This window comes from Castor canadensis, chromosome 9, assembly GCF_047511655.1.
Source record: "Castor canadensis chromosome 9, mCasCan1.hap1v2, whole genome shotgun sequence".
Lineage (NCBI taxonomy): Eukaryota > Metazoa > Chordata > Mammalia > Rodentia > Castoridae > Castor > Castor canadensis.
Genome location: NC_133394.1, coordinates 82,361,903 through 82,388,319, shown reverse-complemented (window position 1 = coordinate 82,388,319; position 26,417 = coordinate 82,361,903). Strand labels below are relative to the sequence as shown.

Sequence of the window (26,417 nt, the reverse complement as noted above, 5' to 3'; positions counted from 1 at the left end):
AAACATAGAAAATATTTTAATGTGGCCACTCATTGTGTTACTGAAGACTAACCTGAGCTGTTTTTAAATAAGATTTCCTCTGAGTCTTTCTCAATGTTTATTTTAGTACACTAAGGGTTCTTCTAATTTCAAAGGATATTTAAGATTTTACTGAGTTACAATTCAGATACAGTTAATTAAGATGAATTTGAAAAACATAGATATTTCTGTACTGCTTGAGATACTCACTTGCTCACTCTTTCTAAGATCAATGAATTATTTGTGCTTTTTAAATAGCATTTACATAGAGTGGGTAGCTAGTACAAGAGATCTAGCACAATAATGGCCTAAAGAAGGTTGGGATTTTTCTATAATATATCATAGAACCCAGGCATAATCCTCCAGAACACGTTTGGCACAATCAAGGCATGGCAGTGAAACCAGGCGTCTATTTTTCGTCTCCATTTTTGAAATGTATGGCTTTCATCTTCAAAGTGACCTCATGGCTACATCAAAATCTGTCCTGCCAAGCGGAGAGAATACGGAGGAAGTGGGGAAAATGGCAAAAATAGTGTGCCTTGCAGCTCAGTCAAATCCTTTTAAAGACTTTTCTTGAAAGCCTTACCCAATGACTTTTGTTTGTGTTGGCCACCCTACTTGTAAAAGAAGCTGAGAACTGTAATTTCTTGCTGGACATTTGGCCATCCCAAATCAAACTGAAGAAAGTAAATATTGGGGATCCAATTATTGTTCTCTGTGCACTTACTTCTTAGTATCTGGTCTCTCTTTGCTTTAGATTTAGTGGAATTGGGTTGTAGTGAGCATAGAAAAATTATTTTCGATGATATACTAGGTTTCTTTTTTGGGGTATGGAAGCTTGGTTTTATTAACTTAATACTTGATGTCTAGCAGACAGTTGATGCTAGTAAGGACCTTAAACTAGTGGAGATATATATTATATATGTATATATGTGGCCCAGGCTGGCCTCGAACTCATAATCCTCCTACCTCAGCCTCCTGAGTACTCAAATGATTACAGGCAAGTGGTCTATCTTAGCAGATATTGAATACACTAGACTTGTTCTTTATGAAGCTGGTTCATGGCCATTAACTAGCTTGGCACTTTTATTCTTCTCATTGTTCAGTATTTAATTGATGCATTCATGCAATTTAAAAAGTCAGTACGTGACTTACCATTGAAATACTAAATTGAGTTACTGTTAACTTTTTTTTTTTTAATTCAGTCTCTGATGAGGGTGTCAAAAATTGCTAATGCTGACTATATTGCAAGTCCTTAGGGCTGGGTATTGGGAAAAATTTTCAATTAGCAATAATCACACCTCAGAAAAACCTCAGTGGATACCATACTGCCACTGCACAAAGCTAGTTAGTGTTAACTTTTAACAAAATTAGTGTCTATTAGTATCCATTCATGATGTTTTCCTCTTGTGAAAGCTGGATCCAGATAGGGTCATGGTTTGATTATTCGCATTCAAACATAAGTTAGGAACATAATGTAGTAGAAAGAGTTCACATGTTGAATTTAGGTAGTCCTCAGGCTGAGATTTAGTTCTTTCAATAGAGAGATTTTTGGATAAATAGTTTAAACTGTCTGAACCTATTCCATAAAATAGAAATAATATCTATTTGATAATATCTGTTTGATAAGGTTTTACAAGCTTTATTTCTGAATTATAAACATAAATGATTGGACACAGACCACCAACTCAGTTTATAAGAACCCTTTATCTTTCACTTCACTTTTCCACTGTATGACTTAGGGAAACAGCAGCATAAGAACCTCTTAATAGCACTGAGACAAAAGCATGGCTTACCTTTTATTACTCAAAATTTCAGCCCTTCTAGTTTAAACTGTCTGCATTTTGGTTATCAGATTTTTTTTTTTCTTCTGTAAGATCTTTTCAGGCAGAATAGCTACATACAGGCTACATTCGAACTAAAAGGGTTGACAGCTTAACAGAACTTTAAGATCTGCCAGGTGCCTTTGAATATGTGAAAAATATAGAAATAGGCAGAAAAATACTCACAGAATTATTTGACAGTAGCTAAAATAGCCACAATTATAAATGCTTTACAGATAATATAAATTTAATTTTGTGTTGAATGTCTTCTGTTTCTTGTGTAAACTAATATGCAACTATAAAGTATTTGATTAATCATTCTGCTCAGAATTATTTTCTGTATTTTGAGAAATGTCAAAAAAGAAAAAAATGGTACCTACCAAAAGCCTTGAAATCTAGGTTAAAATAAAAACCAAAAACTGGAAAGATAGAGAACCATTGTATTTTGTAAAACAATGGATAAGTATAATAAAAGTTTAAGGAAAAACGGGTGTCTTACTTAATCAGTGGATTCATTTGGGAGGCAGAGCTTGCTGAGTTGAGCCTGAAAGTCATTGGATGTCTGGGAATGAGCATGCTGTAGCATAGAGCAAAACAGATAGGAAGGAGTAAGTGAATTCAGGAGAAGGAAGTGTTTAAAAAGAGTGTTGGAGGTGGCACAGTGAAAGTGAGAAAAGGAAGGGGACAGAAAAGGGAAGGTCTAAAGAGTAAAAGGTCTAGGGAAGTATAATGTTAAAGAAATTGCCATAGGAGAGTCAAGAATACATGACAAGTAGTTCCAGATGCCACAGGAAACCAATGAAAGAAGACTGAAGACAAGTAGAAGAAAAAGAACAGTGTGATTGGCTGATATTGTTATCTGCTCGGGAGCCCTTTTACTACACTGATGTGGAAAGTGGTCAGAAGGAATTGTAAAGGAGCGTGGTATTTGGTGGGAAATAGATGAGAGTTCAGTGTTCTGCGAGGTTTCGTAGGATCATAAAATTTTTCCCTTTTTAGATTGAAGATGGTAAAAGAACAAGTTCTATGAGTTTAAGAATTGAAAAATGGCAAAGAGTAAGAATCATATCCTTTTATGAGGCTCTATCAGGATTGGAAGGAATGAGATATAAGTAGAGTTGTTACTTGTGATTACAAGTAATAAGAGATGCAACTTCCTGCCCCTCCCTCTATGACAGTGAACAGAAAGCTACAAAGATGCATGTGGTCCTATTATGAATAAAAATGAAAATAAAGTTCTATAAGAGAACTTATACTTAATATTATTACCTTTAGAAAGTACTTTCTAGGAGGCAAAACTGTCTGATTTTATGTATGATTTTGGTAGTGGGAAAGAATTGGAAGTTTAAGGAGAGAGGTAAAAGTTGGGAAAGTAATGAGATTAATGAATGATTTATAGAGGCCTTATTTTGAAGTTAGATAATTTGAACATTCATGGGATCAGTCTACATCTGCAGAAAAAGGAAAGTAAGGTTTAGAGTTTATTGCAATCTATGATGATCAAGTAAAATATGGGGCCTGAGGTAATGAAGAAACTGCCCACTGAGTCTGGGAGGATTGGGTGAAGTGAAAAGTCATTTTAAGCCCAGGCATCTGTCATCCCAGTTACTCAGGAGGCAGATAAGAGGATTGCAGTTCCAGGCAGTCTGGGCAAAAAATTAGTAAGACTCTATCTCAAAAACAAGCCAGATGTTTATAATGCACATCCGTAATCACAGCTACTTGGGAGATACAGGTAGGAAGACCAAAGTCCAAGGCAGTTTGAGGCTGACTGGGTGACAATCTTGAGACTGTATCTGAAAAAACAAACTAAAACAAAGGGCTGGAGGCATGGCTCAAGTGGTAGAGTGTTTGCCTGGCAGGCAAGTCCTTGAGTTCAATCCACAGTACTGCCCACCTCCCAAGACAGTCATTTAAATCATTTTACTCAGCACTTTCTGAATTTGCCCCTAAGCCAACTATTGGTTGAATTAAAGATTTTCTGCTGTCTTCAGTTGTTAGAACAAACTGACAAAGGATCTGGACCCTCAACTATGAGTGCTGTTTGTTTGTAAGTGCTCTGTGGATTATTTACTGCTTGGTTTACTGTATTTAAAATGAGTCAACCAAGCTATAAATTCAGAAAAAAACTGTTTAAATCAATATCTCATTCTGTTTAATATTCTCCATCATAGTTGGGTTTTTCATTTACCATTACTGTGACTTTGCTGTCAGCCTTTATGCTCACTTATGATGATCACTAGGATTCAGAGCTTAAAATTAATTGGTAATATTTTCTGCAAATTGTTTTGAATACAGAAGAACGCTTCTATTCTCTTCTGAGAAATTAGCATAATAAGGGCTGGCAGGGTGGCTCAAGTGAAAATTAGCATTATACTTGCCAAGTAGCTACTAAAAAGTTTTGAAGTAAATCCCACCTTTCCATCTTAAATCCAGATCAGTGTTTTATCTGGTATACCATCAAGTGTCATACAATTCAAAAAACACATTTAGTATTTTACCCACTCAGGACTTGACATACTTTTTAAATTCCAGATAAAAAAGTTATGAAACTCTTTGGCCATTTACAGATACTTAGTTGATTGCCTAAAGTCACCTTGTTGATTGTTAAAACTGCAAAATTTAGCATAGGCCTCTAAAATAGCATCTCAACTAGCAAAATCATCTGAAGGATGGTGGTTGCCTTGATTCATAAGAAGTACATAATGGTGGCCAGTGCACTTTTCTGTTTTTCTAAAAAAAAATCTCAAGGAAATGTTAGTCTAGTATATAAACTAATTCCTCGTTTACTCAGCATCCATTAAAATATGTTGGACCTCTTAGTCATGTAAAAAAGACTTAACCAATAATTTCTTACTATGTTACAAGATTAACAGTTACAATGGGAAGCACTTCCCAGGGCCTTTTGCATGATGGCACATGGGCCAGTTAATTAATTTACCCACACAGTATAGATGGTAAGTGGGAGAGCAAATATTGGAACTTGAGGTTTGCTTCCAAAGCCTCACTACTTAAATGCTACTCACAGATATTTTAACAGTGAAAATTATGTCTCATTTTTAGTTCTGGGTTAGAAGTAATGAACTATTTACTAAGTAGTAGCTCATTAAGAATAGTTTATGACCAAGTCTCTATTCCATGCTTACTGCATTTAAAAATTGTTCTTTAAAAACTGATTGGCAGCTGTTCTTTATAGGGCTCCAGACTGTTGGTGACTGCAAAAAAAATTTCTTCTTCTTTGAATCAACTCAGTATAAGCTTGATGCTTTGAATGTGGTAAAAAGTGTCTGACAGGAGTACGAAAAATGTTTATAATTTAGTTTATCATATGGTTTTAAAATTCATTCACAATATAGTTGGTTGACATTTGCTCTTACTTGGACAAGTGGATTTGTACCCTAGAGTTCATTGAGAGAAAAACTTAAAATCACTGTTTCCCTCAACTCTGTTCATGATTTTTTTTCTTTTTGTAGTTAAGAATTATGTACTACTATCCACATGCAAATAGTTTAGATTATCATGCAGTTCTTTTATTAAATAGTTCTGCTGTTCACCAAAAGGCATGATTTGTGTAGACTTTAGTAATTATAGTAGATATAACTTGTTTTATTGTGAAGTATCTTATCTTTTAGAATAGATAAAAATTGTACACCACACATCATGTAAAGGTTGAAAAGTAAAATCATCTTCCTACTTTCATCCATGTTCCCTCCCTGAGGTGCTTTACTGTTTCCTTTATTTCCATAATATCATCAAAGCCAGGAAGAAACAATGATGTCCTCACCTAAGTTTTTAGTCTTCCTTAACAATAAACTATAAATATATAACCTCTTATTGTGATAAAAAGTATATCACCTTTGAAAATAATTTACCCAAATAGTCTTCCCTTTTTCTGTTAAATAACACTTTGTTTTTTCTTTTTGTTTTTTTGTCTCAAATGACTCATTAGTCACAACTTTCTCTGTTTTTTGATGTATTAACCCTATTCTTTATTAGCAGTTGAAAGTCTCTTAATAAAACCAAACTTCAGTGTTTTAGCAGTTCTTCCAATTGTAATATTTTATTGAAGTTGAAATACAGATGAAGTTGGTTCATTATGTGGTTGAAGGGGAACTTAGATCTATTTCAGTTCCTTTATAGAGCATGAAGATGCAAAGAAGTTAGGTGGATAGCAATTTTTGAAAATGTATTTGTTCTTTTAGTTTTCTTGGTTTAAGCATGAATACTGGAGAGTACGTTTAGAATTACTCTTATTATGTACCTGATGTCAGATTTTCTTCCTGCTTAAATACAGTAGCCTTTGGTGTCCACAGGTACATGGTTGGAAGGAGAGACTTGAGGTACAGATGTCCTCATAAGCATGTCCACAGGTGCATACTTGAGGAGAAACTGCTGAGGATGCATAGAGTAGAGTACGGCACTGAGGTTGTGTGGCTCATATTTCCCATAATGCTGAAAACATACTACCTTCCAACCGATCCAAACATTTTACTTTATCACTTTAAGTAAGCATGTTACATGCTGTTTTTGACATAAGAGGATTACCATGACTTTTGCCTTGCTTTTTGGGCACCATTTGCTTTTGGGGAGGCAGATTTTCATAACATAAAGGGTAGGAAAACAGCAGATTACACAATTTAAACACAACTCCTGATAACTCAGGACTAACTGAGAGCTTCTCCACATCAATTGAGTTGCAGATACACATGTGGGAATTGAACATTTTTGGTTTTGAATTTTCTTTTGGTATTATTATTATTGTTATTTTGGCATTACACAGCTTTGAACTCAGGGCCTCATGCTTGCTAGGCAGGTGCTCTACCACTTGAGCCTTCTTTTTGGGTTGGGAATTTTTTGAGATAGGGTTTCTTGAACTATTTGCCCATATGGCTTTGAACTATAATCCTCCTGATCTCTGCCTCCTGAGTAGCTAGGATCACAGGTATGAGCCATCAGCATCTAGTTTATTATTATTATTTTTTTGACTGTGCTTTGTCAAAACCATGGTAAAATAAGTCTGTGAATAAGGTGGGCTTACTGTATAGTGCATTTTCTGATGACATCATCTCAACTTTGGTAATTGTTACATGTGCCCTTTCAAATATAAGCAGAAGTAGGCGTGATTATGATCTCCAAGCATAAGCTATATCAGGATTACTTATGAATTTGTTAAAAATGGACATTATGAGAGAGGTGTGGTAGCACATACCTTTAATCTTAGCATTGGAGTTCAGGAGAAGCCTGGGCTCTATAGAGAGACCCTGTCTCAAAGAACCAAACTAAAAACAACACATTTTGGGATAATTTCTGGGGCCCCAGGAATCTGTAGTTTAAAAATGTGTTCCAAAGATAGCTTTCCTACTTTTGGTAGAAAAGTACTGTATGCTTTTCAGTAAATCTTTCTAGAAGTCTTATCTCCCCTTTAAGGAAACTAGGTATTTTGTTTATGCTTTTTTGGTGGTTATTCTCTATGTTTAAAAAAAAAGTTAATTAGTCGGGATACTATTACATATACTCCAGATCAGGTGTCACTATCCTAGATTCCTGGAGGGGCAGAGAAGAGCTGTCATTTGAGTGGTGAGGAAATAAATTGTGAGTGATAGAAATTGTAGTGAATTTAAGAGCTCAGACCTTAGCTAACCTGAACATTTGCTACTCCTAATTTTTGCCCCAAGGTTTTTATATTAAATCTCTTTAATTTGTTAAATCTTCTAGATTATAAGTATTGGCTACAAATGAACAATTTTGTAAAATATGGTGTGGGCCATTTTTCTGCAAGCCAAACAAAACACGTATGTAAGCCAAACAAAGCCCATGACCACCACTGAGCAGCCTGTGCCCTTTATTACCTGAGCCACACACATGCATGGATTTGTCATATTGCTTTTGACATTTATTAAGGAGTAATGGTGATGATAACGATTCCAGATGTCTGCTTTGATTAATATTTCACCTTATCATATTAGTTAAGTTGTAATGAAAAAAAGAGAGCAAAAGACTAGTTCTTGAAATGTATGGAAGATAATCTTATGTGAAAATATATCAGTACTTGATTTTTATAACTTTTTGTAGAAAAATTTTATTCTCAATCTTTCTTTCTCAAGGTCTACCATTCTTCCTTTTTCCTGCCTGATGAGTGTTCTATTCATTTGTAAGAATTATAAAAGAAAAATCCTTCTTAGAGAAACTCTATAGAAAGAAAATCACTTTCTGCCTTACTTAGCTGCACAAACTTCCAGACATTCTTCCCCATAGCATTCCAGTTCCTTAGCCTTAATACTGTTTCTTTCAGATGTTCTTTTCAAGCAGAAGAATGACTGCCTTTACGGCTTTTAGTAAAAAGACCCACAGAAATAATCTAGAGGGGCAACCTCTTAACCTTGTAAGATTTGACCCCAATCTATCAGGGATGATTGAACTGAGGTGTCATTTACTATGGTTTAGTTCAGAGAAACAAATATAATAATCTAGTGAGACTTTTGCTTCTAGCCAAAATTGAATAACAGGAATAAAATTTGTCCTCCTGCCTATGATAGCTAAAATATGGACAAAATATCTGAAATAAGTGTTTATGACATTGATCATTAGGTAATGAAAGACAGTGATCCCTAAGAGATGGAAATAAGACAGACCTTATGGCTGCCCCAGCTTACTACTTTGAGAGAGTTTCCAGGACGTAGCACATGGTAGATGAAACCCTGTAGAATGCTAGAGTCTGAGTTCAGAATCCATGATAAAGGGAAAATCTGAAAGGCCATCAAAAAACATATTATGTACAGAAAAACAAAGATAGGATGACAGAATATTTCTTGTCAAAAACAGTATAAATAAAAAGATAGTACAATATCTTTAAAGTACTGGGAGAAAGAATTTTTACTCAAAGAAAATATCTTCCAAAAGTAGAGGTGAAAGAAAGAGTTTTTAGAGGTCTGATAGCTTAAAGAATTTATCATTGGCAGTTTTGTACTACCAGAAATGTTAAAAAGAAGTTGTCCAGGCAGAAGGATAATGATACCAAATAAATCTGTACAGTAAAATGGAGAGCAACTGGAAATGCTTACCACATTGATAAATGTATATGATACTTTCTATTATTAATTTTAAAAAGGCTAAAAAGAGCAGAAAGACATGTAGAAAGATAAATAGCACAGTAATAAACTTAAAACTAATCAATTACATTTAATGTGAGTGGTTTAAACATCCCTACTAAATGAAGAAGCTTGTCAGATTTTTTTTTTAAGTCAAGATTCAAATATATGCTGTCTTAATGTTTGCCTCCCCAAGTTCATGTATTGGAATCCTGACACCCAAGGTGATTGCAGTAGGCAGTGGAGACTTTGAGAGGTGACTGGGTCATGAAAATGGAGACCTCATAATTGAAATTAGTGCCATTAAAGCAGGGAAGGATTTAGAGAGCTACCTAGACCCTCTTGCCATGTGAGAATATAGCTAGAAGGTGCCATCTGTAAGAAGGTAGGCTTTCAATAGACATCGAGTCTGCCACCATCATGATCTTGGGCTTCCCACCATCCAGAACTGAGAGAAATAAATTTCTGTTGTTTATAAACTGCCTAGTTTATGACATTTTGTTACAGAAACTTCAAAAGGACTAAGATAACTTAGTTTAAAGTAAAAATATAGAAAAATACACTATGCTAATACTTATTTTGTGTTACTACTACACAGAGTAGATTTTAGGACAAAGAATACTACCAGAGTAAAAACCAATACCATTTTAAAATGACAGTGGGATTGAGTCATTAAGAAAGCACAGCAAATCCACACATTTATGCACCTAGTAACAAAAATAGATACAACTGTAAGGAAAAACTGACACATCCACAATTGTAGGTAGAGATTTCAATACACCAATCTCAGTAGTTGACAGACAAGTAAACAGAAAATCAGTAAGATATAGATTACTTTAACAACAGATTGGCTAACTTCACCTAACTGACATTTTTAGGATACTATACCAAAACAGCTGAATACACATTCTTTTCTAATGCCCAGAAATCATTTACTAAGATACCTCACATTATGGGTAATAAATCAAGTTCTGGTACATTTGCAGAGAAGTAAATAGAAGAATGGAAACAAGAAAGATCGGAGGAGAAATCAATAAAATAGAAAACAGCAAAAATAGAGAAAATAGTGAAACTTAAAGCTGAGTCTTTAAGAAGATCAAGTCAATAAACTTCTAATAGACTAATGAGGAAAGGGAGAAAACACAGAGAAATGATGTCACCACAGATTTTGCACTTAATAAAAGAATAAGAAAGACTAGGGTATAGCTCAGGGTTAGAACACATGGTTAGCTTAGCATATGTGAGGCCTGATTCAATCACAGCACCAAAGTCAGTAACTTTTGCCTGTAAATCTGACAAATTATAAGAAACAGACAAGGCTCTGAATAACCTGCTAAAATACAAGTACTCTCCAACTTTAGATATTACTAAAGAGTTATTATGAAATGAAACATCTTCTGAGCTTATTTCTTTTGCATTCTTGCTTTCCTTAAAAATTAAACTAAAAATCCCAAAGAATAATGTTGATGACTGTATCCTACCTTCACATAATCAGTTCTTTAAAAAGTGTCAAGATTCATTTCATTGCAAATGATAAACTATCTTATTTAAAAATGTTGAATGTAAGAAGTTGGGAGGTAGGAAGTTCAAAGGTTTATTCATTGACTTAGTCATACATTTTATAATGTCCCTACCTTGCTCTTTTTTGCTTGCTTTCCTCCTCCCACTATTCTGAATATTATCTTGAATTCTTATGGTTTATCCTCTAGTAGTTGCAATAAATATGTCTGCCATGGTTGCAGGTATTGCCTGTACACTTCCCTCCACCTAGTGTCAGGGGTCTGTAAGGTCACCCCTGTGTTCCATGATTTGCTAGCAGGACTTAGCACAACAAATTTATAACAATGAAAGGATCCAAAGCAACAGCAAAGGGAAAAGGCAATGGTGCAAAGTTTGGAGGAAACCAGGCACAAACTTCCAAGGGTGTGGAGTCACACACACCCTAGGGATGTGCTTAATTTCCTCAGCAGTGAATTGTGACAATACATGTGAAATGTTGTCTTCCAGGAAAGCTCATTTGAGATTCAGTAGTCAAAATTTTTACTGGGGTTTGATCACATGGGCACCTTCTGACTAGCACATCCTAAAATTCAAGATATCCGGAAGAAAAGTAGGTGTTCAACATAAACCACACTGTTTGTACAAACAATTTAGACACAGTGAGCCACTCATAAGAGTTCTGGGAGTGGTGGGAACCCTCCTGAAGTCTAAGTTCCCAGATGCCAGCCAAAAGCCAACTTTGCAAGTAGGTCTACTATTTAAATTCTTTTCTGCACATCTAGATAAGGAATGAAAACATTTCTTTTCATGTATCTCATTAATAGGAAAAATTTTCCTGGTTTCCCTCTCTCACTTGATTCCATCTCAGTACCATAAGCTAGGCAATACATTGGTTGGTGCTTACATCCTAACTACAGTGATTCTGGGAAGTAAACTGAACAGGAAAAAAGTCCCAATTACTCCCATTTATAAATAGAACAAAGTAACTCCACTTTAAATAGCTCTTAGTTGATTCATTAAAGAAATTGTTTTTTAAAAAACTATGATACTGCAGTGTTTTCACACAAGTTTTTGCCTACACTATCCTTTTATAAGGATCACTTTTTTTTAACCATAAAAACTTTCATCTGACAGAATACTTTTTTATTGGTCAATTAAATAAGTAGCCCCAAACCAGTTGAAATTCACAGGTAAATATAAAATATTTATAGTGAAACATAAGCAATCAGAATACATTTCCTGATATGAAAGTTGTGCTGTGTTGTCCATGCATTAAAATAAAATGGCCCTGAAATGAAGAATATAACACCTGCTTATCTAAAAGTCTCAGTGCTTAGGAAATACTACAGATTTCAGTAAGCTATTATTGATTTTGGAAATACCTCTAATATTAGAATGCAAAGGTACAGATTTAGGTTTAAGAAAATTGAAATATCCTTTATATAACAACAGACCTAAAAATTATGTTTTTGTTTCATTTTGTAGTGCTAGGGATAAAATAGGACCTTGTGCATGCTAAGAAAGTACCACTGAGCTTACATCTCTAGCCCTTGTGTTTTACTTTTGAATTAAAAAGAAAAAGCCTGTTAGGAATATAATTGCTTTTATTATGTAAGATATAGTTACCAATTGAAGTAAGGAATTGTCATCCAGATTCTGATTATTCACTAACAAGTTTGAATCTGCTACTGAACTACATGTCTAATACTAACACATATTTTAGTACACTTTGTTTTTAGCTCATTTCTCAAGATCGGAATTAATTTACCTATTAGTTGTAGGGTTTAAGGGCAGTGACTCTCTTTCTTGTGCTCTACTGATTGAAACTAACAACTCACCATGGTTTTGTTGGTCTAAGTGAAAATTTAAAAGGCCTATGCTATTGAATTCATTTTGCTTTGCTTAACCAAATACTTTAAGAATGACTTTCTAATAGTGCAGATGCAGAAATTACAGTGACTATACTAATAAAATCTGACAATTCATTTTTAAGTTAAACCATAAAGATGGTCAAATATTGTTAGTTTCATGTGGTTTAATTTGGTGTGTATATGGATTTCTTTTTATAAGCACAGGTACATAGTACTCTTAATTATTCAGTAGAACATTTGTGTATTAACTTTGTTTTGATTCTATTTTCATTCCTTGTCTGTCAGCTTTGAGAAGTGTTACTTATAACAGGCAGGAAGCAAATTCTTAGAAAATGGTAGCATTTTGCACACAATATGTTAGACTTGGAAAACCTGCTAGAGGTCCTCAAAGACTACCCCACTCACCTAATACAGAAAAATTGCTGACATCGCCTACTGTGGTTATTTCCTTTCTTCTTCTTAGCCACTTTAGGACATTATCTCAAGAGTTTTTTCTATATTATTAGAAAGTCTATATATTGAAATGTAAAACTACCCAACTTTATTTAATTTATTGATCTCAGTTCTGCATTCTCTTGGGAATACCATAAAAAGACTACTCTTTCCAGATGGTAAATATTTTAACATTAAAAGATAGACAATAGACATAGCCAGGAGTGGTAGCATATACCTATAATCCTAGCACTTGGGAGGCTGAGGCAGTAGGATCCTGAGTTCAAGGCCAACCTGGCAACATATCAAGTTCTGGAAGAATTAATTGACCTGAGACTTTAGAGAGAGAGAAAGTAGAGGAAAGGAGAGGGGGAGAGAGAGAGAGAGAGAGAGAGAGAGAGAGAGAGAGAGAGAGAGAGAAAGAGAAAGAGAGAAAGAGAAAGAGAGTTATCTCATATCTTCTACTTACTGTCTTCCCCAAGAAGAAGTTTTAAGTATTTCCAGTTTAATTCATGGGGTCAAATTTGGGGTGCTTAAAGAACTAAGGATTTACAAGGACTAAGCTACTTTCAACTTGAATTCCCCACATTGTCTAATGCAGTGCTTTGAAGATAATTAGCATGGAATGACTTGTGCCATATGAATGTGAAATTGAGCAATTTTGAGTTTGTCAGTTAGTATACAGTTATTCAGAATGTACCATTGTGCCAGGAACTGTCCTAGCCATATGGGACACACCATTTGACAAAACAAACTCTTGGTCCATATGAGTTTTATATTTTGTTGTGAGAACCATTCAATAAAGAGTCATTCTATAGTACCAAGTATTGTAAGTGCTATGAAGTATTGTATAATTGGATAGTGGTATGAGAGAATTAGGGATTGGATGATGCTGCTGTTTTAGATTGAAGTGGTCAAGAAAAACTTCTTTATGAGGTATTAATTGCTCAAACTGCTGAATAAAGTGAGGGAGTCTAAGCCATGTGGATATTTGAAGCAGGAATATTCTAGGCAAATGGAAGATCTCTTAAGATTACTGTGTCTGGAGTTGAGTGTGTCAGGGCTGAAAGGGAGAGAGTAAGTAGTTGAAGTAGAGTGGAACCTGAAGAAAAATCATTAGAGAGCTGTAAGCCAGAGCAGGAATTTGAGGTTTTATTCTAAGTGTTAGAGGATGCCATAAGCGGAAGAGTTATCACTGGGACTACATTTAAAAAAGAACATTGTAGTGGGAATAGACTAGAAGGAAACAAGAGAGGAGACAAAGAGACCTGTTATAATGCTATTGTCATAGCTTTCCAGACCATTCCTTCCCAATTACAGTAGGCACAAGTCACATATAGCCACTTAAATTTACATTAATTCAAACTAAATAAAACTTTAAATCATTTCCTTTGTTGCAGTAGCCACATTTCAAGAGCTTAATAACCACATGTGTTTTGTGGCTTTAGTATATTGGATGAAACAGATAATATTACATACATCCATCACAAAAAGTTAATCAGAGAGCACTATTTAGATAATACAGGACATCTTAGATTGCAGCACAGCAATAGATACCATGAGACTAATCAGATCTATTCAAGATATATTTTGAAGATAGAGCCAAAAGAATTTTCTAACAGATTGGATGTAGGATATGGACAAAAAATAACAATTAAGTCACTCCAAAGTTTGTGACCTAATAAATGGCTTTGGTTCCTTTCAAAGTGGCAAGACAGTGGAGGAGAGGGTTAGTAGTTGGAATTAATAATTCACTTTTCTTTTTTTGTGGTGCTGGGGATTGAGCCCAGGGACATGTGCATGCTTGCCACATTCAGTTTGGAATTTGGTAAGTTGACGTGCTTGTTAGATTGGTGATAAGATGATGATCACTGGCTTTGGAAATGTGGCGTTTACTATTATTTAAAAATTCTTCCAGGGCTGGCAGGGTAGTTCAAGTGAGAGAGCACCTGCCTTGCAAGCAAGAGGCCTGAGTTCAAACCCCAGTACCACCAAAAAACTTTTTCTATTTGTTATCTTCCTCATAATACATCAGTTCTATATATTATGAATTTTTCCTATGAGAATACAATTTATTGGCCCAGACTTCCAAATTAAGAAGGCTTTTTGACATTTATCAACTTAATTTCTTAAGTCTCTTTTTAAATGATAGCACAGAAACTTGTATTCATAATGAACTCAAAATAAAAAAGTAAAGTGATGAGGGACTAATTGTATCTAGGCATTTCAACAACTTTCAAGTGAGCATAAGGAGTAAAGGTACCTGGGGGAAGAGGAAATCAAGTGCAAAAAATGCACAGAATGATATTTTTTAAATGCACAGAATGAAGGAATAGGCTCAAGTAGTAGAGTGCTTTCCTAGCTAGCACAAGGCCCTAGGACCCACCCCCCTGCCCAAAAAAAAAAAGCATAGAATGAGAGTAAAAAGAATGAACTCCTTTTGTTCTTCAAAACTTGGAGAGCCCTAGGATTCTGAAACATTTGGTATGAAGGACAGAAGTAGTGAGATATTGGAAATGAGGATATGAGTTTATTACAAGATATAATATTCATTAAGTATTTATCCATGCTTTATTTTAAAAATTCTATTAAATTGTCATATTTTTATATTTTAATATCCATCAACAAAGTTTTAAGTATAAATGGTATATCATTTTTCTTATATTTTTCAAAACATCAAAGGTGCAAGAAACTCCATGACTGACCATCTACTTGTATGTTGAATCACTATCTTTACAATGGAGGGGAGGAACCCAGATACATCTCTCAAGGGGGCATAATTAGAAGGGGTAGAAGGAATTACAGTGGGATATGAAATATGAAAGAGTTGAGCTGGGGGGGCGTGGCTCAAGTGGTAGAGCACCTGCCTAGCAAGCACATAGCCTTGAGTTCAAACCCCAGTATTACAAGTAAATAAATAAATGAAAGTCATTTTCAAGTTCTTCCTCTCCCACTTTTCACCCTTTGTCTCAGACACAGAGAGAATTAGGAAGAATTGTCTTTTAGCTACAAGACATGGCAAATTCAATACAATTAAATCTGTCACCTCACTCTTTCTGTCTATTCTCTGTAATTCCCAGAAGTAAAACTGGCTATCCTGAAATTAGATCCATTAGAAAGGAGAGAGAGTTAGGCATGGATTTAGGGAAAAGCATCTTGTAAAAATACCAGCTTTTGTTAAGTGTAAACAAGCACATTTTTTGAAGAAATTTGAAACTTGAGGTATAGTATTAATGCTTCATTATTTCAGCTTTGTTGACTTTTTTTCAATACTAGGACTTGAACTCAGGGCCTTGCACTTGACAGGCAAACCCTTCACCTACCACTTGAGCCCCGTTTCCAGCCCTTTTTGCTTTTAGTGCTTTTCAGATAGGCTCTTGCAGACCAGGGCTGACTTCAAATTGTGGTACTCCTACCTTTGACTCCCAAGTAGCTGGGATTACAGGTATGCACCACCAGGTCCTGCTTTGTTGGCTATTTAGACATGAGGTTCTGACACAGTCTGGGTTATGAAACTTGGAGAAAGGTTCTAGAATATTTTACTGTGCTTTCTTACACAAATATATGTACTGCATTAATAAACCATCTTGCTAAATCCCCCATTTTCTTTTAAGACTAAGATTTTTCTTAAGCTGTATTTCTACCCTTAATCTTTGCCAAATACAAATGCCATTTACTTAATATTTTAAAGTGTCTCATTTATACTTTTGAAATTATTTATTCATAAGGAAAATCTAAGATCAGTATTATTTCCTTGAATGGAAAAACAGTAGATTATTCCATAAATGGAAGGTAAGTACAAAATCAGTATCAACGAGATACATGAAAACACAAAAATGTGATTAAATACAAGCTGTCAGAAGGTGAACTAAATGTACAGCAACAATCCCGGCTGGGACAAGTCTCTGTTTGTTAAAAAGAGAAAAACAAGTAAAACAAGCAAACTTTCCCAAAACAGGGGCTTTCTTCATGACCAAATCAGAAATATTGAAGAGAATTAAAAGAGGGTAACTTACTATTGGGAAGCTTTTCTAAAATTTAGTTTGAGAAATGACCTCTCTTACCACTAGTATTACTTTTAGAAAAGCTTTATTTTAAGCCAAATATAAAACTCAGAGATATTAGGAAACACATTTTTTAAGTATGGAAATACAGTATGGTGATAGAAGTTGAAATTTGGACTCTTCACTCCTCTTCTTCCCTCTCCTCCCAAGAAAGAATCAGCCTCAAGAGTTGCTTCAAGATTTAGAAGTCTTCTGGAATTAGTTTTAATCACTATCTGTATTTTTAAGTAGTTTCAGTATATGTGCTTACTAAAGCAACAAGCAATGCTTTTTTTGCTTGTAAATTAAACATTTTAAATTAGATATTTAAAAGATCTAATCCCTCGCAGGCTAGTATGCTTGCAACTGCAGCCTGTTCTTTATCAGACCTCCATCTGCTACAAAGATGTAAAGATCCAGTTCATTTCGTTTGTGTCTCTGTTGAGATCTCTCACTAACTTAATTTTTAATAGTAATTTGTTAAGCAACTGTTATTGCTATGCACATGTTCAAAGACTTAAGATATATATTAACTCAGCAACCACTATTTTACAAATGAAGAAATTTATAGTCCTTGGATTCATATTCCAACACCACAATTTACAAGCTGTGTAATAATGGGAAATTTTCTGCGCCATAGATCCTCATCTGTGACATGGAATAATAAATAGCTACCAATTGTAATTTAGGTGATAATTTCCTATGCTACCTAAAGAACTTTTAAAGAATCAAACACTACTACTAGCTGAGTTAAAAAAAATACCTTTCTTGTGTTTTTGTTTTTTGCCTTTTTTTCCAATTTAGCATTAAAGAAAAAAATTCTCTAACTTGTAAAGTTCTTGAAACAGGACAGAAAGAAAGAAAATTACTTTTCTTGTTTGTGGAGATACAGGAAAATATTCCTCATTGGCCATTTTAGCAAGTTCATTTTTCTGTAAAATTGAATAGAGAGAACAGAAACCTAGTGGTTATTTTCTTACGAATATGTAATATTTGTGCTGATTTTTTTTAAAAAGTGTCAGTGATTTCATATTTCTTCCTAGATAAACTATTTGTCAAAATTAAGACCAACCAAAGCCCAGCTTCAAATGAAATGTTTGGGAGCAAAGAGCTTTAAAAAGAAAACTATACCTCTTTAACTCTGTAGTGGAATTATCTCTTCTGGTATTTGCATAGTCCCCTTAATCAAAAGTTAAGAAAATGATCTGACAGACATTTCATCCAATTAGGTATCTGAAATCCTTTGTTTATGTGAGTACTAGAAGGTGTTTCATCCATATAGTCTGTGGTGTATCATTCACACTGTATGAGATATAATGTGAACATTAGCAATCAGAAGTACTGTATTCTTTTTTTTTTTTTTTTTTTTTGTGGTACTGGGGCTTGAATTCAGGGCCTTCACCTTGAGCCACTCCACCAGCCCTTTTTTGTGAAGGATTTTTCAAGATAGGATGTCACAAACTATTTCCCCAAGTTGGCTTCGAACCGCGATGCTCCTGATCTCTGCCTCCTGAGTAGCTAGGATTATGGGCATGAGCCACTGGCACCTGGCTAGAAGCATTGCATTTTTTGTATCATAATGTTCATATATACTGGGTCACATTTCTCCTTGGTTAATGAACACAGAGCATAGTTAAATCACTGCAATGCTCATTAATCAAATGTCAGTGTTTAAGTCTTGTTCCCGCTATACAGAACCTGCAGATACCTTAGGTATTCTCAAAGTTAGTGCACTACAGGTAATTTAAAAAAAAAAAGAGTCAAATAACAATTACTATTTTCTAGCCCCAACTCTGTTTCTTTCTAATTACCCTAGTGCTTACAACTAATTGATGGAGGGTAAAGATTTATCTTTTTGTGTAGGTATCTATTGTCTTGTGAAGCCCTCCTTTTTCCTCAGCAAAACACAGATTTTGGGGTGTAGCCCTCTGTCATATAGGCTATCCATTACCTCTAACTAGTCTCTTGCTTCCAGTTTCTTACTGGCTTATTGAGTTCTCTACCCTCAAAAAGTAAAACCTGAATTGGGGTACACATGTGGGGATCACACTGAAGGTGGGAATGAGACAGGGATCCTTTGTTGGTGTTGTGACTAGGCAACTAGTGGATTGAAAATGTTTGTGTTCACAATAAGCGATGGTATATAGAATTAAAAATCTTATGTGCATTTTCAAAAGTTGTAACATGCTCTTGACTCTATCTTGTAAATTTTAATTGGGTTCAGTTCTACCTTCACTTCCTTAGAATTATGGCATAGCACTTTCAAAGATAATAGAATTTTCTATGACATTATCATGCCTCTCCAATAAAATGTGTTCCCAATCCCTGTAATTCCTGAGTCCAGAAAGGTCTAAAAAGGCAAAAGCAGTTTTGCCATTTATTTGTTCCCTTCTGGGGTGATAAAACCTGGTTGAACAGATAGGATATGAAGGAATTCACAATTGTTATTTATCCCACTTAATGTGAATATTGAATTAAGGGATTCTTCCCTGACCTTTGCTGGGAATATCTCAGAATGCAGTATCAGCACTGCATTGCCTTTCAAATATGTGAGAAATTGTCACTACTGAAGCACAGTTGCTCCAGAGTTTCTTATAAGTAGTTGAGAACTTGTGTATGAATAAGAGTACACATAAGAGACAAACTGAAGCTATATTTATTTTTTATTTTCTTTTTCTTTCTCATCTTTCCTTCTTTATTAATCATAGCCTTCATTTCTCCTTCATTTCCCCCTTCTCCACATTCTCTTTTGTCATAAACAATAGGTCCCAATAACTCAAGAAACATCAAATGTGCTAACTTCTGTCCTTGATACATTGTAAAAGACTTTAATAATGAAGACTCTTAATAAACCTTACATAGACCCTACATAGTTTATCTTCTATTGCTCCTCTCCTTTACTGTCTGCATTTCTTCTTCATCTTTCCAGACATCCTCCTGCATCAGAGCTTTTTGCTTTCCGCCCAGAATACTTTTTTCCCCAATATCTGTGTGGCTTACTCTCTCATCTCCTTCAGATCTTTACTAAAATGACAGTGACACCTTCTTTGATTATTTTACTTTAAGTGTTCACCATCTAATTACACTGATATTCCCTAGCTCTCCTTCTTGAGTTATTTTCCTTCATAGCATTTATTACCATATTATGTTCCATTTATTATACTTATTATTGTCCGTTTTCTTGAATAGAATGTAAATTCCACAGGACCAGGTATTTTTCTGGTCTGGTTTATTCGCTGTTGTATTCCTAGTGCCTTAAAGAGTGTCTGGTTCATAGAAGGAATTCAATAAATATTTGTTAATTGAATAAAACTTAATACTTACTAATGTCTGGCAGACAACAGTTTTAATATATACTTAAATAAATAATGGATTGAATAATCTAGTTGATTGACCATCCATTCACTCCCAATCTATTTGACTTCTTCTAGCTTTATTTTCATTTTTGAAGGGTGGGAGAGCAGTACTGGGCTTTGTGCTTGCTAAACTGGTGCTCTGTTGCTTGAACCTTGCCTCCAGCTCCTTCATTTTGTTTTTGATCCACCTTAGACCCCCTGGTCTATCTTCTCAGTAACTTCTGCCGTGACTCTCAACTCTCTTGCTGTCATATCCACCACATCAGCCTTGGCCTTCTCTGTTCTTAATTGCCGATTGCTAAGTGCAACCATGAGAAAGCTCAGCATCTGACCTCTGGCTCTAGGGAAAGGCAGGAAACATCCATGGGCCAGTATTCCCATTACGAGACAAGGGGCAAGTCTCTAGATCTGCACTACAACTCCAGAAGTCCTTTTGCTGTGCTTAGTTTTCCAGTTTTGTGGACAGAAAGGACACCACTTAAAAATAGCTCTTTATTCATTTGTTAGTTCAAGAACCTCCAGTTGTTAGAAGTCAAGGATGAGTACAGTAAGGAAGTCTCAGCTGGCTTGTTTCTGAGTAGTAAGGAAGATTTAACATTGATTACTCCCATTTTGAAATTGATTAAAATTGAATTGTTTATTGGAATTGAGGGTTAAAACTTTATCCAAAGATGTTTGGTTTAGTGATTCTCTGACATTATTGTGTGTGGCAATTACCTGGGGAGCTACAGATTCCTTAATGCATACTGAAAGAAAGCCAGTCTCTGGGGATATGTCAGCAAATGGGCATGTGTGTAAAGCATTTGCAAAAGGATGTTAGGATTGCCTTACTCAGTCAATGAGACCCTACACAGAAAGTCTTCTGCCTAGTTTTTTCCATGCACAACCATGTTTTTTCTCTTTGGCTTCAGTGGACCAGATGAAGTCTCATTGAAAGAGTAAACTCTCTTCTAAACTTTGTCTTTTACTTATTGGTCGCTCACCCCCTCCTGAACCTTCAACCTCTATTAGCTTTTGCCTTCAGCCTATACACACATAGTCCTTACATCTTTAAAACTATAGCAAGCATCACCTAACTCCCACCTTCAAATTTGTGATCCTAACTTATGTCAGCACCAACCATACTTGTAGAAATTAGACAAAACCTAAGGTTCTGTTTGCTTACTACTCTGCATCAACCTTGCTTCTTCACCATTCATTTAACTACTGCTTTTGATGAAGTTACCTGTGTTATCCATATAGCCAATTCCATGGATGATAAGGAATAACACTTATTGATTACTTATTCTCTAAAACCAATGGTATCTTAAATCAGTGGTATCATGTGCATCTCATTTAATTCTTTTTTTTTCTTCATATGTGCATACAATATTTGGGTCATTTCTCCCTCCTTTCCCCTGCTCCCTCCCTCTCCCCCCTACCCCCTCACTACCAGGCAGAAACTATTTTGCCCTTATCTCTAATTTTGTTGAAGAGAGAGTATAAGCAATAATAGGAAGGACCAAGGGTTTTTGCTAGCTGAGATAAGGATAGCTATACAGGGAGTTGACTTGCATTGCTTTCCTGTGATGTGTGTTACCTTCTAAGTTAATTCTTCTCAAACTAACCTTTTCTCTAATTCCTGGTTCCCTTCTCCTATTGACCTCTGTTGTTTTAAAGTATCTGCATTAGTTTCTCTGCATTGAGGGCAACAAATGCTATCTAGTTTTTTGGGTGTATTACCTATAGTCATACCTCCCAAGGGTACTCTCACTTTATCTTGTGATCAAAGTCCAATCCCCTTGTTGTGTTTGCCCTTGATCTAATGTCCACATATGAGGGAGAACATATGATTTTTGGTCTTTTGGGCCAGGCTAACCTCACTCGGAATTATGTTCTCCAGTTCCATCCATTTACCTGCAAATGATAACATTTCATTCTTCTTCATGGCTGCATAAAATTCCATCGTGTATAGATACCACATTTTCTTAATCCATTTGTCAGTAGTGGGGCATCTTGGCTGTTTCCATAACTTGGCTATTGTGAATAGGGCTGCAATAAACATGGGTGTGAAGGTCCCTCTGGAGTAACCTGTGTCACAGTCTTTTGGGTATATCCCCAAGAGTGGTATTGCTGGATCATATGGTAGATCTATGTTTAGATTTTTAAGAAGTCTCCAAATTTTTTTCCAGAGTGGTTGTACTAGTTTACATTCCCACCATCAGTGTAAGAGGGTTCCTTTTTCCCCCGCATCCTCGCCAACACCTGTTGTTGGTGGTGTTGCTAATGATGGCTATTCTCACAGGGGTGAGGTGGAATCTTAGTGTGGTTTTAATTTGCATTTCCTTTATTGCTAGAGATGGTGAGGATTTTTTCATGTGTTTTTTGGCCATTTGAATTTCTTCTTTTGAGAAAGTTCTGTTTAGTTCACTTGCCTATTTCTTTATTGGTTCATTAATTTTCTCATTTAATTCTTGCCAAGATCTTGTGAGATAAGTACTGTTAATAACTTGTATTGAGACAGTCTGGGCCTATAAATATTAAATAATTTACCAAAAGTTATAGAGCTGATTTAGAGAGATTCCAAGATGGCGGCTAGAGGTAGGAAGCAGAAAGCGACCCTCCTATAGTGAAATCTTGGAGAGACGTTGGAGACACACTTTGCAGGCATAATCACCGAGAAAAGGCATAACTTTGACTCCTCCACATCTCCAGCCGGTGCAGAGAATCTCCACTTCACGTTAAACGGAGAACCGAGGAGGCCCCCGGGGCCGCCAGTGGCCGGCGCCCATACGGCTTGGGAAGACGCGGACCAGGTGAGCTTCGCGGTACCGCGGTTCCCCCACAGACAAGCCTGGGCCAGAGCAGCATAGCCCCCTGGACAGACTGACCTCCACCCGGGAAAAAAAGAGAAACTGAGTACTAAGCAATAAGAACAGTTAAGACACGCTGGAAAGAGGGTGGGGCGCCCTGAGCGCTGAAGATTGGGGGAAGGGACTCCTTCCCGGGACTGTAAAGAAACGAGCCGGGCGGGCCGGAGAGGCTCTGGCGGGAGCGGGGTGCGCCAGCAACCAGGAGCGGGGTCGCTTGTGAGAGGAGGGAAGACCCACTTCCCACGTGAACTGTAAATAAACACGCAGGCCTGACAACGCGGGACAGTGTCGCCTTTCCCAGTGCTTGGAAAGGGAAAAGCCTGTAGCAGAGGCCCCCCTCCCCCGCACAGGAGAACTCTGAGCAAACAAAGCCTGTGGAACCAGGTGAGTGCTAAGCTCACCCCAGAGATCTGCATAAATAACGCCGCCAGCTACAGGCTGAGAGCAGCAGGCAGGCAAGCCACAGTTGCAGATACCACTCTCAGAACTGCCTCCAGACGCTTTTTTTTCTTTTTCTCCCTACCTTTGATGAGAGAACAACCGAATTACACCTGCAAGCCGAAAAACTTACTGAAACTATTGCATTTGAACTGGGGACACTTGGTGGGGCTTTTTTTTTATTTTTTCTTCTGTGTGTGTGTGAGTGTAGTTTTTTTCTACTTTATGCATCCCCTTTGATGAGACAACTACAGAACAACATCTGAGGCACCAACTCCAGGACTGGAGATTAAGACGGACATCCAAATTATTAAGACTGAAATTGCATTGCATATAAACTTGGAAGTTTTTTGGTTTTTTTTTTTTTTTTTTTTTAATTTCCTATTTTCCATTTTATTTTAATTCATTTTTATAAATAGATATTACTTTCATATACTTATTTTTTATTTATTTTATCTTTGATTTTCAATCCTCTCTCTGTCTCTCTATTGTCTGTTCAGCTTACTGTCGATTAGTACACTAACACTCCCTGTTTATACCTTTGAAACTCTCTTGTCTGATACCTTGTTCTGCTTTCTCCCTCTTGTCTGTATATTTGTTTTCCCCTTTTCTTTAACTTCTTGCTTTCCATCTCAGCTCACTCTTCCGTTCTCAATATTACCATTGTTATTATTACAAGCTAGAAAATACTTAATTACACACAGTACAGGGACAGTAACAACACCAAGGACAATGACAGGAAGACAGAAAAAACAAGGAAACCAGTTTCCCCACAGCAAAAAATTAGTACAGGAACCAGAGGGGAATGAAGAGAACAGAAACTCAGAGCCAGACTCCAACAAAATGAAGATAAACTATGCCGAAGGACCCAATGAAACCCACAAGAATAATTTAAAAGAAGACATACTACAAGTACTCAATGAGAATTTTATAGAGATGATACTGGATAGGGTCAACCAAAATGTACAGGAGACACTCAAGAAATTCCAAGACAATAAAAATAGAGAATTTGAAAAAGCAAAAGAAGAAATAAAGGAAACCATAGAAGCACTGTATAAACACCAAAGTGAAAGAGAGAACACAATGAATAAATGGATAAATGAACTCAGGACAAAAATAGACAACAATAAAGAAGAAAACAGCCAGGATATGGAAAACCTCAGAAAAAAGAACGAAACAGAACTGCAAAACAAAACGGAAAGCCAATCCAGCAGAATAGAACAAACAGAAGACAGAATCTCAGAACTTGAAGATGAAATGGTAATTAAAGGAAAAACCGAAGAACTATTAATTAAACAACTCAAGACCTGTGAAAAGAAAATGCAAGAACTCACCGACTCCATCAAAAGACCAAACTTGAGAATCATGGGCATCGAAGAAGGAGAAGAGGTGCAAGCGAAGGGAATGCGTAATATATTCAACAAAATAATAATGGAAAATTTCCCAAATCTAGAGAAAGATATTCCCATACAAATGCAAGAGGCCTCCAGGACACCAAACAGACCAGATCAAAATAGAACTACTCCACGACATATCATCATTAAAACAACAAGTTCAGAAACTAAGGAAAGAATATTGAAGGCTGCAAGAGAGAAAAAACAAGTAACATACAAAGGTAAACCCATCAAAATCACAGCAGACTTCTCAACAGAAACATTAAAAGCAAGAAGAGCGTGGGGTGAGATCTTCCAGGCACTGAATGAAAATAACTTCAACCCCAGGATACTCTACCCAGCAAAGCTATCATTCAAAATAGATGGAGCAATAAAAGTCTTCCATGATAAGCAGAAACTAAAACAATATGTGACCACAAAGCCACCATTACAAAAGATTCTGCAAGGGATCCTGCACACAGAAAGTGACACCCAACTTAACCATGAAAAGGCAGGCAGCACCAAACCACAGGATAAGAAAAAGCAAGACAGTAGAGAGTAACATCAAGTTAGGTACACACAATCAAACCTTCAAACAACTAAGATAACTAAATGGCAGGAATCACCACATACCTATCAGTACTAACACTTAATGTCAATGGACTTAATTCACCCATCAAAAGACACCGTTTGACAAAATGGATTAAAAAAGAAGATCCAACAATTTGTTGCTTACAGGAGACTCATCTCACCGACAGAAATAAGCATATGCTTAGGATGAAAGGCTGGAAGAAGATTTACCAAGCTAATGGCCCCCGAAAACAAGCAGGAGTAGCAATACTTATCTCTGACAAAGTAGACTTCAAACCTACATTGATCAAACGAGACAAAGAAGGACATTCCATACTAATAAAAGGGGAAATAGACCAAAAGGAAATAATAATCATCAATCTGTACGCACCCAATGTCAACGCACCCAATTTCATCAAACATACCCTAAAAGACCTAAAAGCATATATAAACGCCAACACAGTGGTTGTGGGAGACTTTAACACTCCATTATCATCAATAGATAGGTCATCCAAACAAAAACTCAATAAAGAAATCCAAGATCTAAAATATGCAATAGATCAAGTGGACCTAGTAGATGTCTATAGAACATTTCATCCAACCTCTACACAATATACATTCTTCTCAGCAGCCCATGGAACCTTCTCCAAAATAGATCATATCCTAGGGCACAAAGCAAGCCTCAGCAAATATAAGAAAATAGAAATAATACCGTGCATACTATCTGACCACAATGCAGTAAAAGTAGAACTCAACAACAAAAGTAAAGACAAAAAACATGCAAACAGCTGGAAACTAAATAACTCATTACTTAATGAAGAATGGATCATCGATGCAATAAAAGAGGAAATTAAAAAGTTCCTAGAAGTCAATGAAAATGAAAACACAACCTACCGGAACCTATGGGACACAGCTAAGGCAGTCTTGAGAGGAAAGTTTATAGCCATGAGTGCATATATTAAAAAGATTGAAAGATCCCAAATCAATGACCTAATGATACATCTCAAACTCCTAGAAAAACAAGAACAAGCAAATCCCAAAACAAATAGAAGG

The 26,417-nt window shown here is 36.0% G+C and overlaps 1 protein-coding gene and 1 non-coding gene across 13 annotated transcripts in view; one reads left to right on the top strand and one right to left on the bottom strand.

Moving 5' to 3' along the window:
• Ptpn13 (protein tyrosine phosphatase non-receptor type 13) overlaps positions 1-26,417 on the top strand; it is a 198,664-nt gene that overhangs the window by 6,765 nt on the left and 165,482 nt on the right. The window contains exons 2-3 of one of the 12 annotated variants that reach the window (XM_074041816.1): positions 22,826-22,926; positions 23,251-23,367. The exons of 10 other annotated variants lie outside the window; for them this stretch is intronic. The gene's annotated coding sequence lies outside the window, so the exon portion shown is untranslated. The remainder of the gene's footprint in view (positions 1-22,825; positions 22,927-23,250; positions 23,368-26,417) is intronic. One more of the 12 variants, XM_074041815.1, reaches the window with a different exon arrangement.
• Positions 1,224-1,364, bottom strand: LOC141411103 (U4 spliceosomal RNA). The gene has a single exon (XR_012435945.1). It is a non-coding gene; the product is annotated as a U4 spliceosomal RNA (small nuclear RNA).